Source organism: Odocoileus virginianus, chromosome 12 (genome assembly GCF_023699985.2).
Source record: "Odocoileus virginianus isolate 20LAN1187 ecotype Illinois chromosome 12, Ovbor_1.2, whole genome shotgun sequence".
Lineage (NCBI taxonomy): Eukaryota > Metazoa > Chordata > Mammalia > Artiodactyla > Cervidae > Odocoileus > Odocoileus virginianus.
The window spans coordinates 3,471,511-3,489,237 of NC_069685.1; the positions used below are offsets into that span (position 1 = coordinate 3,471,511).

The following is a 17,727-nucleotide window of genomic DNA, read 5'->3' on the forward strand; positions in this document are numbered from 1 at the left end:
GGGGTTCTTTGCTTGGGTTTTACTGGGCATTTTCTTTTTCTTTCCATATGAGCTTCCCTGGTGGTTCAGACCTGCATTGCAGGAGATTGCTTTCAATCCCTGGGTCAGAAAGATCCCCTGGAGAAAGGAATGGCTGCCCACTCCAGTATTCTTGCTTGGAGAACTCCATCGACAAAGAAGCCTGGTGGGCTACAGCCCATGGGGTCACAGAGAGTCAGACATGACTAAATGACTAACACTTTCACTTTTTTTCTTTCCACATGGGGAAATGGTTCATTGCCCCATTGTCCATGGTACCTGCTATTTTGCAACGCTGATGGGTCTGTTGCGCGTACATGTGATGCGCTTTGGTGTGGATGCATATATGCTCGGTTGTTCAGTCGTGTATGACTCTTAGCGACACTTCAGACTGTAGTCCTCCGGGCTCCTCTGTCCATGGGGTTTTTCCAGACAAGAATACTGGAGTGCCTTGCCAGTTCCTCCTTCAGGGGGTCTTCCCGACCCTGGGATCAAGCCTGCATCTCCTGCATCACCTGCACCACAGGCAGTCTTTACTGCTGAGCTATTGGGAAAGCCTTTGGTGGTGGACATCTGCACCTTAAAAGTACACTGAATGAGGATGAAATGGTGCCAAACTTCATTTCTCAATATTAAAGCACCAAAGCAGGACTTTCAAAGCCATCTTATCCTTTGATTAAGCAAGCTTAAAAGTTGTAAACAGGATCAAAAATTCTCTTTTCTTTTTTCCCTGAAAATGAAAACGGTGGGGACAGGAAGAGACGAGGAGGAGATGGGTCAGAAAGAAGAGTAAAAGATAAAGAAATTAATATTTGTTTATTTTAGGGCAAGCTTTTTAATCTCAAGTACTAGAGATTTCAGTTCTGGATGGGCTGGGGAATTCTTAGCTTGTTAAGTTTCCATCAAGTTGAAAAACAAAACCATTTATGGGAAGGGCTGCCTGGGACCTGGATTTGATTGCATTTTGCTCTCATACCTTGAGCAGTGTTGGAGGAGACCACAAAGAGGATGAAAGTCGTGTTGAAAGAATCCAGAGCAACTTGGCCAAAAGAGCCCTCACCTTTCTGTCTCTCCGCACCCCCAACATGCACACCAGATCATTCACGACTCAGGATTTCATGCTGAGACTTCTCCACATCCATCCTGCCCAGGCAGGGGTAAAGCTCTGGGCAGCCTCTCTGAGAGCCATGTGTGGGCTGGGCTGGCCTCCCCAAACATGGCTCACAGAAATCTGACCCCCTATATTAGAATGTAAGAAGATGAGGGAGTTTCCAGTAGCTCACAGAGATTTCACTTGGATTTAAATTAAGTTGGGTATTTCCCATATTTTGTTGTTCATGAAAAGCTGCATTTGTCTTATTATGAAACATCTTCATATCTATATGGGAGGGCTTTGAAGGTTGATACATTTTCCCAAGTATAGCAGGGTTTATAGCAGTGCAGAGAAGAAAGAGAGCATCTTCAGAGTAGGTTTGAGTTTGTGCTTTAGCAGATGCACCAGGAAGAACTCATCTCTGGATGCACAGTACCCCTGCCCCTGCTGTGTGCTGGCAGTGATCATAAAGCTAACGTGGTGCATAACACCCTTTCCAGAAACATCTCTGAGCCCTTTTCCTGAAATAACTCATGAAATATTCGACACTCTTTGAGGGTGGTAGGCCGTATCACAATCCTCATTTTATGCAGGAGGCTGGGTCACCCAGCTGTGAGGTGGGGAACGAGATGGAACCTGGCACTCTGGCACCGGAATGTAGGATTGAAACCACTGCATCCCATCAACTTATTTCAATAATGAATGAGATCGGCTGTGCCTTTGAAGGAGAGCGCTACCAGGTGGAAGGAGGACGTACTCCTGCTCATGTACAGCACAGGGTGACAGTGCTCGTGGCTCAGCGGAGAGGGATGCAAGGTCACGGTTCTGAGTGGAAGCATCTGCACTGCAGGAAGGCATGAAAACATAGCAAGTAGCAGAGCAGCTGTTTGGTTTTGGGAACTGAATAGAAAGTCAAATGTTTTACCTAAGTGCTGTATTTAATTCCTGCATTGTTTCATTGCAGTATTTACATCTCTAGACACAGTTGCATCAAAACGTGGCAAAACCAGGCTTTTTTATGAGTAAGCTTTCCAGAATGGTTGCTGCCCATCAGTGCCCAAACCAGGAGGCCCTCCCACGCCCTGGTCTTTCCCTGACCATGGCCGTTGCTGTTCAATAGGGCCTCAGCGACATCATCATTCTGCTCTGGGAGGCAGCATATCGTGTGTGTTATACAACCTGTTGAAGAAATGTATAAACAATGAAGGGGAGCTGTTATCCAAATGCATCATTAGCAGGGATTATTTTATCTCAGTGCTACTTATTATTTATTTTTCCAACATTACTTTGCTGACAAAGGTCCATTTAGTCAAAGCTATGGTTTTTACAGGAGGCATGTATAGATGTGAGAGTTGGACCATAAAGAAAACTGAGCACCAAAGAATAGATGCTTTTGAACTTTGGTATTGGATAAGAATCTTGAGAGTTCCTTGGACCACAAGGAAATCAAACCAGTCATTTCTAAAGGAAATTAGTCCTGAATATTCATTGGCAGGACTGATGCTGAAGCTGAAGGTCCAATACTTTGGCCACCTGATGCAAAGAACTGACTCCTTGGAAAAGATCCTGATGCTGGGAAAGACTAAAGGCAGGAGGAGAAGGGGACAACAGAGGATGAGATGCTTGTATGACATCACTGACTCAGTGGACACAAGTTTGAGCAAACTCCGAGAGATAATGAAGGACAGGGAAGCCTGGTGTGCTGCAGTCCATGGGGTCACAAAGAGTCGGACACGACTGAGTGACTAAATAACTTATTGTCACTTTGCCAGAATGAGACACTGGGCAAGTCTGATTTAGATTGGAGAACTTCTGAGCTGAAGGGGACACTAGTGTGAGTAAGTTAGTGAGGAAGACTGGGTTGGGAAGTCTGAAGAGGGGCTGGGGCAGGGGGACCTAAGAGCAGGGGCATCCTGCTCTATGCACTTGAGAGCCACGGGGTTGGGCCCTGCAAGGAGGCAACTAGAGCAAAAAAAAAGAGTGGGTAGGCCACCCTGGAAATACTCTGCTTTCTTCTTTTGGGGATACTTGTTGAAAAGTGTCATGTTGAAAGAGTGGATTATTTTCATCTCTTGGTATCCATGGAGGATTGGTTCCAGGAACTTCTCAGATACCAAAATCCACAGATGCTCAGGTCTCATATATAAAATGGACTAGTACTTGCATGTAACCTATGTGCATCCTCCCTTATACTTTAAATCATCTCTAGATTACCTATAATGCCTACTTATCATTAGTGTTATTACTTATAATACTATGTAAATGCTATGTAAATGGCTGCCCAAATTCAAGTTTTACCTTTTGGAACTTCATAGAATTTTTTCTCCAAGTGGTTTCAATCCCAGATTGGTTGAATCCATGGATGGATAATCCATGGATATGGAGGGCTGTCTGCTTATATACACAAGATTTTCTTCACATGAGGAGGTCAAGAAAAAAATATAAATTCCAAGATGACACCAAGATTCATTTCCAAGAACGAAAAGGTGAACAGTGACATAATAATTAAGGTGGTATTTCTTAGCTCTCCTTAACTGGCAGGATTCACCAGGACCTATATTACATGTTTGAGCAAATCTGGAATCACAGTGCGCTGCAACAAAATACACAAATTTGGCCTTGGTCCCAAGACCTAGAGAAAAAGACAGACAGTGAAACTAGTCTTAGGAAACTAGTCACTAGTTTCGTAGTGAAACTAGTGCCATCTCCAGCAGGGGACATTAGAGGTTACTTGTTGAAGGACAGACATCTGGGTCCAGACTCACTTCTGGAGGCCATGGGAACTGGGCCGTTCCTGGTTAAAGGTGGAGGTGAAGGCCACAGCAAACCACACACTCACACACTGTCACTGGGCCAGCAGGGACTTGTGCCCAAGCCCTGGTCCCCTCCTGGAGGGAAATACAAGAGAGAATTGCTGACCCCTATTTCCGGCAACTTGATTCAAGCAAAATCAAGTTAAAACAAATAACTTCAAGAAGAAACAAGGGGAAGGGGGCAGCACGTGGCGGAAAGCGCTACCTTAGTATGAAGTGGGGAAGACACACTGCATGTGTGCTAAGACGCTTCAGTCGTGTCTGACTCTGTGTGGCCCTGCGGACTGTGGCCCTCCAGGCCCCTCTGTCCAAGGGCTTCCCCAGGCAAGAATACTGGAGTGGGCTGCCATGCCCTCCTCCAGGGGTCTTCCAGACCCAGGGATCAAACCCGTGTCTCTTATGTCTTCTGCTTTGGCAAGTAGGTTCCCTCCCACTAGCACTACCTGAGAAGCCCGTTGCCTCCTAACTAAAGCCAAACAAAGCCATGCTTAGGGCACCAGCCCACTTAATAACTGCATGGTAAAGTTACTCAACCTCTCTGAACCTCAGTTTCTTCATATGTAAAATAGGAATAAATCGTAGAACCTGTCTCAGTATGTTGTTGGACAAATTAAGATAAGGCCCAGGACACAGCACTTATTAAGCATTTCCATGGATGCTCCTCCTGAGGGTTACCTCCACCAGTAGAGACCAGGCCCCTCTCAGATGGGTGCATAGGATTCCAAACTTGCCAAGACATCGGATGAGTTCAGTAAATCAGATCCCACCCAAAGCAACATTCCAAGGCAGAGGCAAAGCCTTGCCATCCAGGCTGGCAAAGCCATGCCATGTATTAGCACCCACAGATTCTCCTTGGTCACGGATCCACTTTTTCTTGGTGACAAAGCAAGATCAAACCTTCAGAGACTGGGGTGTCATTCATTTCAAAATGTGAGAGAAAATCTGGAACATCAAAGTTTTCTCTGTGTCTGTATTTGCACAGTAAGGTACTGTTTATATACTGTAAATTTCATTCCTTTTAGGTGTACAGTTCTGAATTTTGACTAATGCACACAGTCATGCAACCACCAGTACAATCAAGATATCAAATATTTCATTACCCTTGAGCCTTCAGTCCTAACAATCACTGATCATTTCTAATCCTACAATTTGTCCTTTCTCAGAAATCATAGAAATGGAATTATACAGTATGTAGCTATTTGTGTCTTTCTTCTTACACTTACCATACTTTTGAGGTTCAAACAACGTTGTATTTTTTAAAACTTTTATCGGAGTGTGGTTGCTCCATGATGTCGCATTGTTTCCACTGTACCGCAAAGTGAGCCAGCGGGATGCACACGTGCATCCCCCCTTTTCTGAATTCCCTTCCCACAGAGGTCACCACAGAGCAGAGGGGAGTCCCCTGAGCTACACAGCAGGTCCTCCTTAGTCGGCTGTTCATACACAGTGGTGTGCACATGCCAACCCCAATTTCCCAGTCAATCCCGTTCCCTCTTTGCCCCCTGTTGTCTAGGCGTTCATTCTCTACATCTGTGCCTCTATTTCTACTTTGCAAATAGGTTCAGTTCAGTTCAGTCACTCAGTCGTGTCCAACTCTTTGCGACCCCATGGACTGCAGCATGCCAGGCCTCCCTGTCCATCACCGACTCCCGCCTTCAGTCATTCCCAGCATCAGGGTCTTTTCAAATGAGTCAGTTCATCACATCAGGTGGCCAAAGTATTGGAGTTTCAACTTCAGCATCCCTCCTTCCAATGAATATTCAGGACTGAATTCCTTTAGGATGGACTGGTTAGATCTCCGTGCAGTCCAAGGGACTCTCAAGAGTCTTCTCCAACACCACAGTTCAAAAGCATCAATTCCTCAGTGCTCAGCTTTCTTTATGGTCCAACTCTCACATCCATACATGACTATTGGAAAAAACATAGCTTTGACTATATGGACCTTTGTTGGCAAAGTAATGTCTCTGCTTTTTAATAGGCTGTCTAGGTTGGTCATAACTTTTCTTCCAAGGAACATCTTTTATTTTTTTATTTTTTTTAAGGAGTGTTTTTTAATTTCATGGCTGCAATCACCATCTGCAGTGATTTCGAAGCCAAAAATAATAAATAAATAAAGTCTGTCACTGTTTCCATTGTTTCCCCATATTTGCCATGAAGTGTTGGGACTGGATGCCATGATCTCAGTTTTCTGAATGTTGAGTTTTAAGCCAACCTTTTCACTCTCCTCTTTCACTTTCATCAAGAGGCTTTTTAGTTCTCTTTCTGCCATAAAGGTGGTGTCATCTGCATATCTGAGGTTATTGATATTTCTCCCAGCAATCTTGATTCCAGCTTGTGCTTCCTCCAGCCCAGCATTTCTCATGATGTACTCTGCATATAAGTTAAATAAGCAGGGTGACAATATACAACCTTGATGTACTCCTTTCCCTATTTGGAACCAGTCTGTTGTTCCATGTCCAGTTCTAACTGTTGCTTCTTGACCTGCCTACAGATTTCTCAGGAGGCAGGTCAGGTGGTCTGGTATTCCCAATCTCTTTAAGAATTTTCCACAGTTTGTTATGATCCACACAGTCAAAGTCTTTGATGTAGTCCATAAAGCAGAAGTAGATGTTTTTCTGGAACTCTCTTGCTTTTTTAATGATCCAACAGATGTTGGCAATTTGATCTCTGGTTCCTCTGCCTTTTCTAAATCCAGCTGGAAGTTCACAGTGCATGTACTGTTGAAGCCTGGCTTGGAGAATTTTGAGCATTACTTTGCTAGCTTGTGAGATGGGACCTTTTGAAGGAGGTCTCCATTATCTTCATTTACCTCCACCATAGTTTGGCCTCAGGTCAAAAAACAGGGAGGGAGCACAGCCACACCCATTGACAAAAACTTAGATTAAAGAGTTAGTGAGCATTGCCCTGCAGATCAGAACAAGACCCAGTTTCCCTCTCAGTCAGTCTCTCCCATCAGGAAGCTTCCATAAGCCTCTTCTTTTTCTCCATCAGAGGGTAGACAGACTGAAAACCACAATCACAGAAAACTAACCAATCTGATTACATGGACCACGCTTGTCTAACTCATTGAAACTATGAGCCATGCCATACAGGGCTATCCAAGATGTACCGGTCATGGTGAAGAGTTCTGACAAAGCATGGTCCACTGGAGAAGGGAATGGCAAACCACTTCAGCATTCTTGCCTTGAGAGCTCCGTGAACAGTATTGAAAAGCCAAATAGGTTCATCTGTCCCATTTTTCTACATTCCACGTACTCTACATTCTACATGGGTTGCTTCCAGATTTGGCAATACTGAATAAACTGATAAAAAACATTTCACATACAAGTTTATGTGAAGACGTGTGTTTTCATTTTTCTTGAGAAAATACCTAGGGTTTTTATTGCTGGGTAAAACGGAATGCCTAACTTAATAAGAAACTTAACAAGCTGTCTTCAAAGTAACCATAACATTTTGCATTCATATATATTCATACTCTGCTGCCTTGTCAGCATTTGATATTATTTTTTGTTTCCTGTTTGGGGGTTTATTTTTTTAGCCATTCCAATAGGTGTATAATAATACACAATTTTTTTTCTTTTTTAATTGATATATGGTTGGTGTTGTTTTATAAGTTACAGGTGTACAACATAGTGATTCACAATTTTTAAAGATTATGCTCCATTTATAGTTATTATAAACTACTGGCTATATTCCCTGCTTTGTACAATTTATCCATGTAGCTTATTTATTTTGTATATACTAGTTTACACCTTTTAATCCCCTACCTCTTTCTTGCCCTTCTCCGCTTCTCTCTCCCCACTGCTAACCAACCACTAGTTTGTTCCATTTGTGAGTCTGTTTCCTCTTTGTTATATCCCTAATTTGTTTGTTTGTTTTTGCTGTATATGTATTATTTAATTTAACCCTTGTGATAACCCTAAGAGGTAGCTACTCTTTTTTTCCATTTATTTTTATTAGTTGGAGGCTAATTACTTTACATGTTTGTTTTTAATTACACATAAAAGTCACATTTATCTTTCTCAGTTTGACTGATTTTACTTAACATAATACCCTCCACATCCATCCATGTTGTTGGAAATGGCAAATTTTCGTTCTTTTTCATGGCTGAATAGTATTCTGTTGTACATGTATACCACTTCTTTTTTACTCATTCATCTTTTGATAGATACTTAAGTTGCTTCCATATCTCAGCAATTGTAAATAATGCTGCTATGAAAGTTGGGATATATAAATTTTTTCAAATTAGTGGGGTTTTTTTCACATATATTCCCAGGAATGGAATTACTGAATCATATGATAATTTTATTTTTAATTTTTTGAGAAACCACCATACTGCTTTCCACAGAGACTGCACCAATTTATATTCCTGCCAATAGTGTATGAAGGTTCCCTTTTCTCTACATCCTTGCTAACATTTGTTATTTATGGTCTTTTTAGTGATAGCCATTCTGAAAGGTATGATGTCCTATCTCTTCTTGCTTTTAATTTGCTTTTCTCTGATTATTGGGCATATATCATAATATATGTTTTCATGTGTCTGTTGTCCTTCTGTATGTCTTCTATAGAGAAATATCTACTCAGGTGTTCTGCCCATTTTTAAATCTGGCTGTTTGTTTTGTTTTGTGTTTTGATTTTGAGTTGTATGAGCTGTTTTTATATTTCAGATATTAACTTATGAGTCATATCATGAGCAAATATTTTCTCCCATTCAATAGGTTGTCTTTTCATTTTGTCAATGGTTTCCTTTGCAGTGCAAAAAGTTTTAAGTCTATTAGATCCCATTTTGTTCATTTTTGCTTTTATTTCCTTTGCTTTAGGAGACAGATCCAAAAAAATATTGCTATGATTTATGTCAAAGAATATCCTGCCTAGGTTTTATTCTAGGAGTTTCATGGTTTCTCATCCTACATTTAGGTCTTTAATTCATTTGGAATTAATGTTTGCATATGGTATGAGAAAACATTCTAGTTTCATTTTTTCACATGTGGCTGTCCAGTTTTCCCAGCACCACTCATTAAAGAGACTGTCTTTTTCTCCATTATATATTCTTATCTCCCTTGTCATAGATTAATTGACCGTAAGTATGTGGGTTTACTTCTAGGCCCTCATTTCTGTCCTGTTAATCTCTGTGTCTGTTTTTGTGCTAGTACCACACTGTTTTGGTAAATGTAGCTTTGCAGTAAAATCTGAAGTCAAGGAGCGTGATTCCTCCAGCTCTGTTGTTCTTTCTCAAGATTGTTTTGGCTATTTGTGTTTCCATACAAAAGTTGAATTGTTTGTTCTGCTTTTGTGAAACATGTCTGTAGTACTTTGATAGGGATGATGTTTTTTAGTCTGTGTTTTACTAATGACTATAATATGTAATAGTAATATGTAGCATCTATGTCTTTCAGATCACTTCTTAATTAAAATGTCTGTTTAAATCTTTTGCCCATCTTTAAAAATTAGATTGTTTTCTTTCTGAGATTTGAGAAATTTTTTTCATAGATTCTGGTTATCAGTCTTCTTTCAGGTACATGGTTTACAAGTCTTTTCTTTCCATTTTCTTACTGGTGTCTTTTAATGATCAGAAATTTTAAATTTTTATAAAGTCCAGTGTATCAAAATTGCCTTTTATGGTTTGCATTTTGTATTCTATGTAAAAACACCTTTGCCTAATTCAAAGTCACAAAGATTTTCTTCTACAGATTTGTTTAGAGGTTTTATAGTTTTGTGTTTTATATTAGTTCTGTGATTCATTTGAAGTTAATATTTATAAAATCTGAGGTACAGATCAAAGTTAGTTGTTTTTTTTTTGCTTGTTTATCCAGATTTCCTAGTATCATTTGCTAGAGACTATCCTTTTGTCATTGAATTGGTTTTGTCTTTTTATTAAAAATCAATTTATCATATATGCAATGTATTTCTAGACTCTATTGTGTTCTGTTAAGCTGTATGTCTAAATTTTTGCCAATACCACAGTTTTGATTACTGTATCTTTATAGTAATTCAAGCATTCTGAACCCTCCAATTAATCTTGGCTTCAGATCCTTTTTGTTTTCCATGTACACTTTAGAACAAATTTCTTGATCTCTACAAAAAAAGAAAAAAAAACCTTGCTAAGATTTTGATTTAAGATAATGTTGTAGCTACAAACTGCTTTGTGTAAAGAACTGACATCTTGACACTACTGAATCGTCCAATCCATTAATCCATGTATATGTCTCCATTTATTTAGATCTTTTTTACATATTTTGTTAGATTAATTCCTAAAAGTATTATTTTATGATTTAAGTTGCTATTGTTATTGTTGTTTGGGTACTATTATAAATTGAAATAAAGAATTGCTGTTTGTTATTTCAACACTTAATTATTTATTAATAATGTATAAAGGTGCAATTGACTTTAGTATAATGGATTGTATCCTGCAACCTAATTAAATTCATTTATTGGATTTAATAATGTTTTTCTAAATTGAAATTTTTATATGTAAACAATCATGTCATCTGAGAATAGGCAGTTTATTGCTTCCTTTACAATACAAGTTCCTTTTATTTCCTTTTCTTACTTTATTGAACTGAGTAGAACTTACAGCATATTGATTAATTGGCATAATGAGAGCAGACATCCTTGCCTTGACATTCTTAGGGAGAAATATTCATATGATGTTCACACAACATATTATGTATATCTTTAGATTTTTCACAGGTACCCTTTACCAGGTTAAGGAAGTTTCTATTTTCTGCTTGCTGAGAATTTTTATTCTGAATAAATGTTGAATTTTGTTACGTAATTTTCCTGTATCTAATCAAAATGATTGTATGGTTTTTCCATTCTAGGCTGTTGAATTACATTACTTTTCAAACATTAAATCAACCTTCATTCCTGAGAGAAACTCCACTTGGTCATGATGTATTGTCATTTCTAAATATTATATTCAATTTACTATTTTTAAAGGATTTTCATTTTTATGTTTGTGGGTGATATTGGTCTGTAATTTTCTCATAATGTCATTCTCCAGTTTTTGTCATTAGAGTGATGCTATTTTCACAATAACCCAGGAGAGTCAGTATGATCAGAAATCTGGGAAAGATCTCTTTGCTCTTTCTCCATCTGGCTTTTAGTTATGGTTCTTGAGTTGAAAGAACTGTCATGTCTCTTCAGTAGAAATCTGCATTTGAAGGGAAATGGATGCTGATTTTCAGCATAACCATTAGGAATCAAGAAAACAAATCTCACAGTTATGGGGCTTTCTTTTGAGTAACAAAAAGTCTATGCCATTTATACAATGGCAGACACAGTTCTGTCGGTGACTGACCAGTGTTTTTTGTTTAGGTTCCTTGGTCATGATATCTAAGGACCATGGGAGAAACAATATCATTTCAATAAATACCACTCTCAGAAACTGAAATTAAAGTGCCAGTATGACCACTATATTTTCACTTTGTCTGAGTATTTAAATGACAGCATGCCTTTCTCCATGCTAAGGAAGTACACTTTGAAGATTCACATTTCTATGGAGAAAAATATAGATTTGTGCTTCCAACAAGATTTTCTCTTATGATGAAAAAGGGCCATATTTGTGATGTTGATAGGGTAGTCACTAGTCATATGTGGCTACCAAGCTCTTGAAAATGAAACTGGAGTGACTAAGAAAGTAAATTTTAATTTTATTTAGATTTTTAAAGTTTAGATTTAAAACCACATGTGGCTAGTGACTACCAAATTGGAGAGTACAACAATAGAATGCTAATTTTGCCTCTTGAAAAGTTTTAAGAACAGAAGTTTTCACTAAGGAAAGACCAAAAAAAGAAAAAAACTTGGGAACAAAATTTTAAGTTTAGAGATACAAGCTTTACTGTACAGCCTGTAGGTAAAATTTCCATTAGACTGCAAACTAATGGAATCTCAATGCTTCTTCAGTTCAGTTCAGTCGCTCAGTCGCGTGGAACTCTTTGCGACCCCTTGGGCTGCAGCATGCCAGGCCTCCCTGTCCATCACCAACTCAATGCTTCTTAAGTGAATTATATTTTGATTCACTTTAGTATTATTACCATCATACTGGCAAAAGTACCAAGTTGACAATGAATGGCAACGTTGTTGTTTTTTGGAAACAGATGTTCTTCTGGTGCTCTGTACTTTTATATTTATATTCTCTGTGGGAAGCATCAAGTTGAATATTCAAAATGGCTTCTCTAAAGTTTGATTCCCACACTGAATACATGTTTTGGTTCTTGGTAGCATGAATGCCTGAGCTTTATATCACCAATAGAAGATTCAAAAAGGAATCAAACTTCATTTTTGTTGTTTGTTTCTTGCTGTTTAACTTCATTTTCTATCTTTTCTTCTGTTTCTCTTTCTTTCTTTCATATTTATTTCTTAATAACTAAGCTGGATGAGGGGAACAATTAAAAATAGATGGCATGCTTGGGAGTGGCATTGAGCTTGACTCCATTTCTATGCATTTCTCTCAAAGGACCCTTTATGTTAAATCACTTACTTGCTATCAGAGATACTCAGTGAACACAACTTAGAGATTCATCACAATGACAAAACTGAGTGGCTCCAGGGCAGGAAAAGGTCACCAGACTCTGTACAGCGCTTGATCTGTTTGAGTCCTTAACAAATGCTCTCAGGACGGTGATGCCTTTGTTCTCATCTATTCTGGTGGAAATGATTTAGTGAATGGTCTGCACCTTTCTCTCCCTTCAATGTCACCCTTGACCCCTCACCCCCACCCTTTCACATTAGATCTTTTTGCTTCACTGGCCTTTCCGGATGAGGAAGAGTCTCACCAAATCAAGAATGCACCTTTTGAGAAGAGGTCAATTAGTCCTGGGGAGTAATGAGGACTAAGCTGCTCTCTCCACTTTGACCATTGATTTAAACACTATTCACAGGCTCCAGGGTGCTAGTGAGGCGGCACTCTGGGAACTGATGAGGGACTTCAGCCTCCATTCCCATAACCCATGCCCAGTCACCCCAGAGAATCAGCCACCAGCCAGAGCTCCCTCCCACCCAGCCACATGGTAACCAAAACAAGCCCCTTCTGTGTACACTTTCTGTGGCGTGTAATTGCCAGCTGGTGAAAGAGAAGAATAGAAAGGAAATGTATTGAGAGAGCTCTGACAGAATGATCATAACAAGGATTCTGAGGCTCCAACCCTACGTGCCAGGGGCCAGATTTATGGCACGGCCCAGATCTGCAGGCTGGAAAGTGCAGGAACCACTCCATAAACAATGTGGCCCCTGCGCCAACGCCATGCACACCACAAAGGCAGTTTGTATTTCCTAAAGCCACTGACCCTCAGAGTCAGGAGACCGTGAAGGCTCTTTACCCCTCTCACCTTGAGGATTCCGCTTCAAGTCCTTCACAAGTGGCCACCATGGAGACGCCACTGTTTCCCTAGAATAGATCCAAATTGAACCAAATAATTCATAATTTATCAAACTTTCCTTGATTTTATGAATTCTGCCCCAAGATAAATTCCTATGGTCCTTTCCATTGTACCTCATAAGGTATAACTTTGAGGTTATTCCCTGTCCTGCTCACTCTCATAGTCTCAAGGTCAGTAAGGACATTAAAGCTCAGTCATATCTATACAGATGTCTTTACTGACTTCTGAATGTTTTATTGGAGTTTAGCAGAGTAGGGTCTGAGGCGTGTGAGGATTGTGGAGGTAGGAGGTCAGGGGAAGGGGAAGGGGTAACTATTGCTGAAGCAGAACTGGGTTAGGGCAGGAGTAGCGGAGGCAGGAACTAGGTTTCTCACTGTGAAAGGACTTCAGGCTTGGAAAAGTGTTAAGTTGCTCCAGTCATGTCCGACCCTTTGTGACCCTCTGACTGCAGCCCGCTAGACTCTTCTGTCCATGGGGTTCTCAGCGTACTGGAGTGTGTTGCTGTGCTGTTCTCGAGGAGATCTTCTCAACCCAGGGGTCAAACCCGCGTCTCCTGTTTTCTGCATTGGCAGGTGGGCTCTTTACTACTGGGAATAATCATTTAATTTTTGAGCACCTTTTCAGAACTATACCAGGCATTTCCCACGTATTAATCCTTAAAGAAACATAAACCTTACTATTCTCATATGAAATGAAAGTATGAGGCTCATAGAGGGGTGATTTGTCCAAAGTCATATAGTTAATAAGTGGCAAATAACATGTTAATCCAAAACTTCTGACTTAGAATCATATCCCCAGATCAATCAGTTCAGTTCAGTTCAGTCCCACATCCTCAAAACATACAAACTATCAAGGTTCAGATATTCTCTGTTTTGGCCTTTCAGACCTGTCCAATGATTCCTCTTTGGTCTGATGTTTCTTGGCTTAGCTTATTGCCTGCTATGACCTTCGATTCCTTCATGATCATTCCAGACTTTCTGCTCTGAACTTGGATAGCTTCCTGATACCTCAAACTAGCCTGAGTCCCTGGAGATCCCCTTGCTGTTACGTGTGGACATACACTTGAGCCCCCTCAAGAAAAGGGAGATTCCAGCCCGTTGAATCATTGAGTCTACGTGTTTCTTCCCAGAAAGTTCTGTGAAATTATACTCTTGGTGGTAAAGAGAAAATTTAGCTCTTTAGCTCTAGGCTTCCAAATACCACTAGGTGGGTTTTAAATTCTCCAAATTTTTCTGCTAAATGTTCACATACATGTGTGTGTGATTTTTCTCAACAACTTCAAAGTCCCATGGATGTTTCCCGAATTGTCAGAAAGTGAAAGAAAAACTAGAACAAGCATCCAGTTGTTTAAAGGCTCATTAAATTGGCTTTCAGCTCATACCTAAATGATGTAGTCAAATCTCCAGAGACCTTTTTAGGCTATCCTGCTTGTAATGCAATTCAGTTGATTGAGAGTCATTAGAAAGTTCACATTAGAAATCCACTGAGGTTGAACATGGCCATGGTATTCTGACTGAAGAACCTGTTTCTCATGAACTGAAGACTACTTTGTACTTTACCCACTGTTTCATAGACTAGAGCCTCAGGTCGTTCAGTCTTTGCAAGTTACAGCATTCAAGTAAACACAGGCCAACAAATATAAGTAATTAAAAGCACTACCAATCTTTTTGTGAATAATTTTGAAAGATGTCAAAGAGAACCAATTTATTACATTATTTCTTAAGTCTTTATTATTTTTCTTCTCAATATTAGTCAAATTCCCACCTTCCTCAAAGCTTCTCCCTACATATTTTGCTTTCGAATTCCAGTCCCCAAATCTTCCTCTAAAAATAAGTTGGCACAGACCTATTCTTTCTTCTTGATATCCCTACCCAGAGATTTTCTTGGAACCCACAGGAGCCCACTTTGTCTTCATTCATGTGTAATCTCCCAGAGCGAGTTAGTTAATGCCCTATGGATAAACCTTGGCTGATGGAGAAGAGGGGCAGATTGATAAATGTTTCCTTGTTTCTTCCCCTGGGCATTTCATAAGGACTTCACATTGTCCTAGAGAGGGAATTTGTGAGATACTTAATATCTTTTAGTAAATTCCTCTTTTTTTTTTTTCTTTTCTTTTTTTTTTTTTTTTTTGCATGAAGTAGTCAGAGTGAATTATGTTGTTTGCAATCAAGAATCACATCCAATAAAGATTCCAATAGTAGTTGTTTGAGTTCCAGTTTCCCTGGGCCCTTGACAACACTGGTTATTATCAATTAAAAGAAGCAAACAAAATGAAACAAAAATATTTCCTTAGGGTCCAGACTTATAAGACAAAAAAAGGAAATAAATTTTTACAGAGTGCCCACAGTTGAGCTAGCTCTTAACTCTGTAGCTACAAACTGGGTTTGGGATTCATTTAAACCAGTGATCATGGGAATTTAGCTAGAAGGCCATTTCCATCCTTTTACTACTCTGACCATTTCATATTGTGACCCCAGGTTTCATGTAAAGCTTCGTGGAAAACATGTGTTTTGCAAAACATGACTGTTTCTGTTTGGTAAACGAGAAGATGGATTTTTCTGACCTGCTGGAGGATATCATGGATTCCTTCTCTACTAAGGAACCAATTCCCAAAGCATTTATCCAAATTGCCTTGCCGCATAACGGCTTCTCAAACTCATCTATTAAAGTACCCCTAACAGTAGAGCACTTTCACAGCATCATCGTTCAGGATTTGAAATAGCTCAACTGGAATTCTATCACCTCCACTAGCTTTGTTCATAGTGATGCTTTCTAAGGCCCACTTGACTTCACATTCCAGGATGTCTGGCTCTAGGTGAGTGATCACACCATCGTAATTATCTGGGTTGTGAAGATCTTTTTTGTACAGTTCTTCTGTGTATTCTTGCCACCTCTTCTTTTTTTTTTTTTTTTCCATTTATTTTTATTAGTTGGAGGCTAATTACTCCACAGCACTGCAGTGGTTTTTTTGCCACCTCTTCTTAATTTCTTCTGCTTCTGTTAGGTCCAACCATTTCTGTCCTTTATCGAGCTCATCTTTGCATGAAATCAATTCGTATCTTGAATTTTCTTGAAGAGATCTCTAGTCTTTCCTATTCTGCTGTTTTCCTCTATTTCTTTGAAATGATCGCTGAGGAAGGGTTTCTTATCCCTCCTTGCTATTCTTTGGAACTCTGCATTCAACTGGGAATATCTTTCCTTTTCTCCTTTGCTTTTTGCTTCTCTTCTTTTCACAGCTATTTGTAAGGCCTCCTCAGACAGTCATTTTGCTTTTTTGCATTTCTTTTCCAATATGCCAACATGCACTCAATATGCCAGCAAATTTAAAAAATTCACCAGTGGCCACAGAACTGGAAAAGATCAGTTTTCATTCCAATCCCAAAGAAAGGCAATGCCAAAGAATGCTCAAAGTACCGCACAATTGCACTCATCTCACGCGCTAGTAAAGTAATGCTCAAAATTCTCCAAGCCAGGCTTCAGCAATATGTGAACCATGAACTTCCAGATGTTCAAGCTGGTTTTATAAAAGGCAGACGAACCAGAGATCGAACTACCAACATCTGCTGGATCATCGAAAAAACAAGAACGTTCCAGAAAAACATCTATTTCTGCTTTATTGACTATGCCAAAGCCTTTGACTGTGTGGATCACAATAAACTGGGGAAAATTCTGAAAGAGATGGGAATACCAGACCACCTGACCTGCCTCTTGAGAAACATATATGCAGGTCAGGAAGCAAGAGTTAGAACTGGACATGGAACAACAGACTGGTTCCAAATAGGAAAAGGAGTACGTCAAGGCTGAATATTGTCACCCTGCTTATTTAACTTATATGCAGAGTACATCATGAGAAATGCTGGGCTGGAAGAAGCACAAGCTGGAATCAAGATTGCCGGGAGAAATATCAATAACCTCAGATATGCAGATAACACCACCCTTATGGCAGAAAGTGAAGAGGAACTAAAAAGCCTCTTGATGAAGGTGAAAGATGAGAGTAAACAAGTTGGCTTAAAGCTCAACATTCAGAAAACTAAGATCATGGCATCCGGTCCCATCACTTCATGGCAAATAGATGGGGAAACAGTGAAAACAGTGTCAGACATTATTTTGGGGGGCTCCGGGTGCATTGCAGCCATGAAATTAAAAGACGCTTACTCCTTGGAAGGAAAGTTATGACCAACCTAGATAGCATATTAAAAAGCAGAGACATTACTTTGCCAACAAAGGTCCGTCTAGTCAAGGCTATGGTTTTTCCAGTGGTCATGTATGGATGTGAGAGTTGGACTTTAAAGAAAGCTGAGGGCCAAAGAATTAATGCTTTTGAACTGTGGTGTTGGAGAAGACTCTTGAGAGTCCCTTGAACTGCAAGGAGATCCAACCAGTCCATCCTAAAGGAGATCAGTCCTGGGTGTTCATTGGAAGG

The 17,727-nt window shown here is 39.8% G+C and overlaps 1 pseudogene; it reads left to right on the plus strand.

Moving 5' to 3' along the window:
* The first annotated feature begins 1,740 nt into the window (after nt 1-1,740).
* The window catches only part of LOC110138608 (low molecular weight phosphotyrosine protein phosphatase pseudogene), a 69,677-nt pseudogene continuing 53,690 nt past the window's right edge, over nt 1,741-17,727 (plus strand).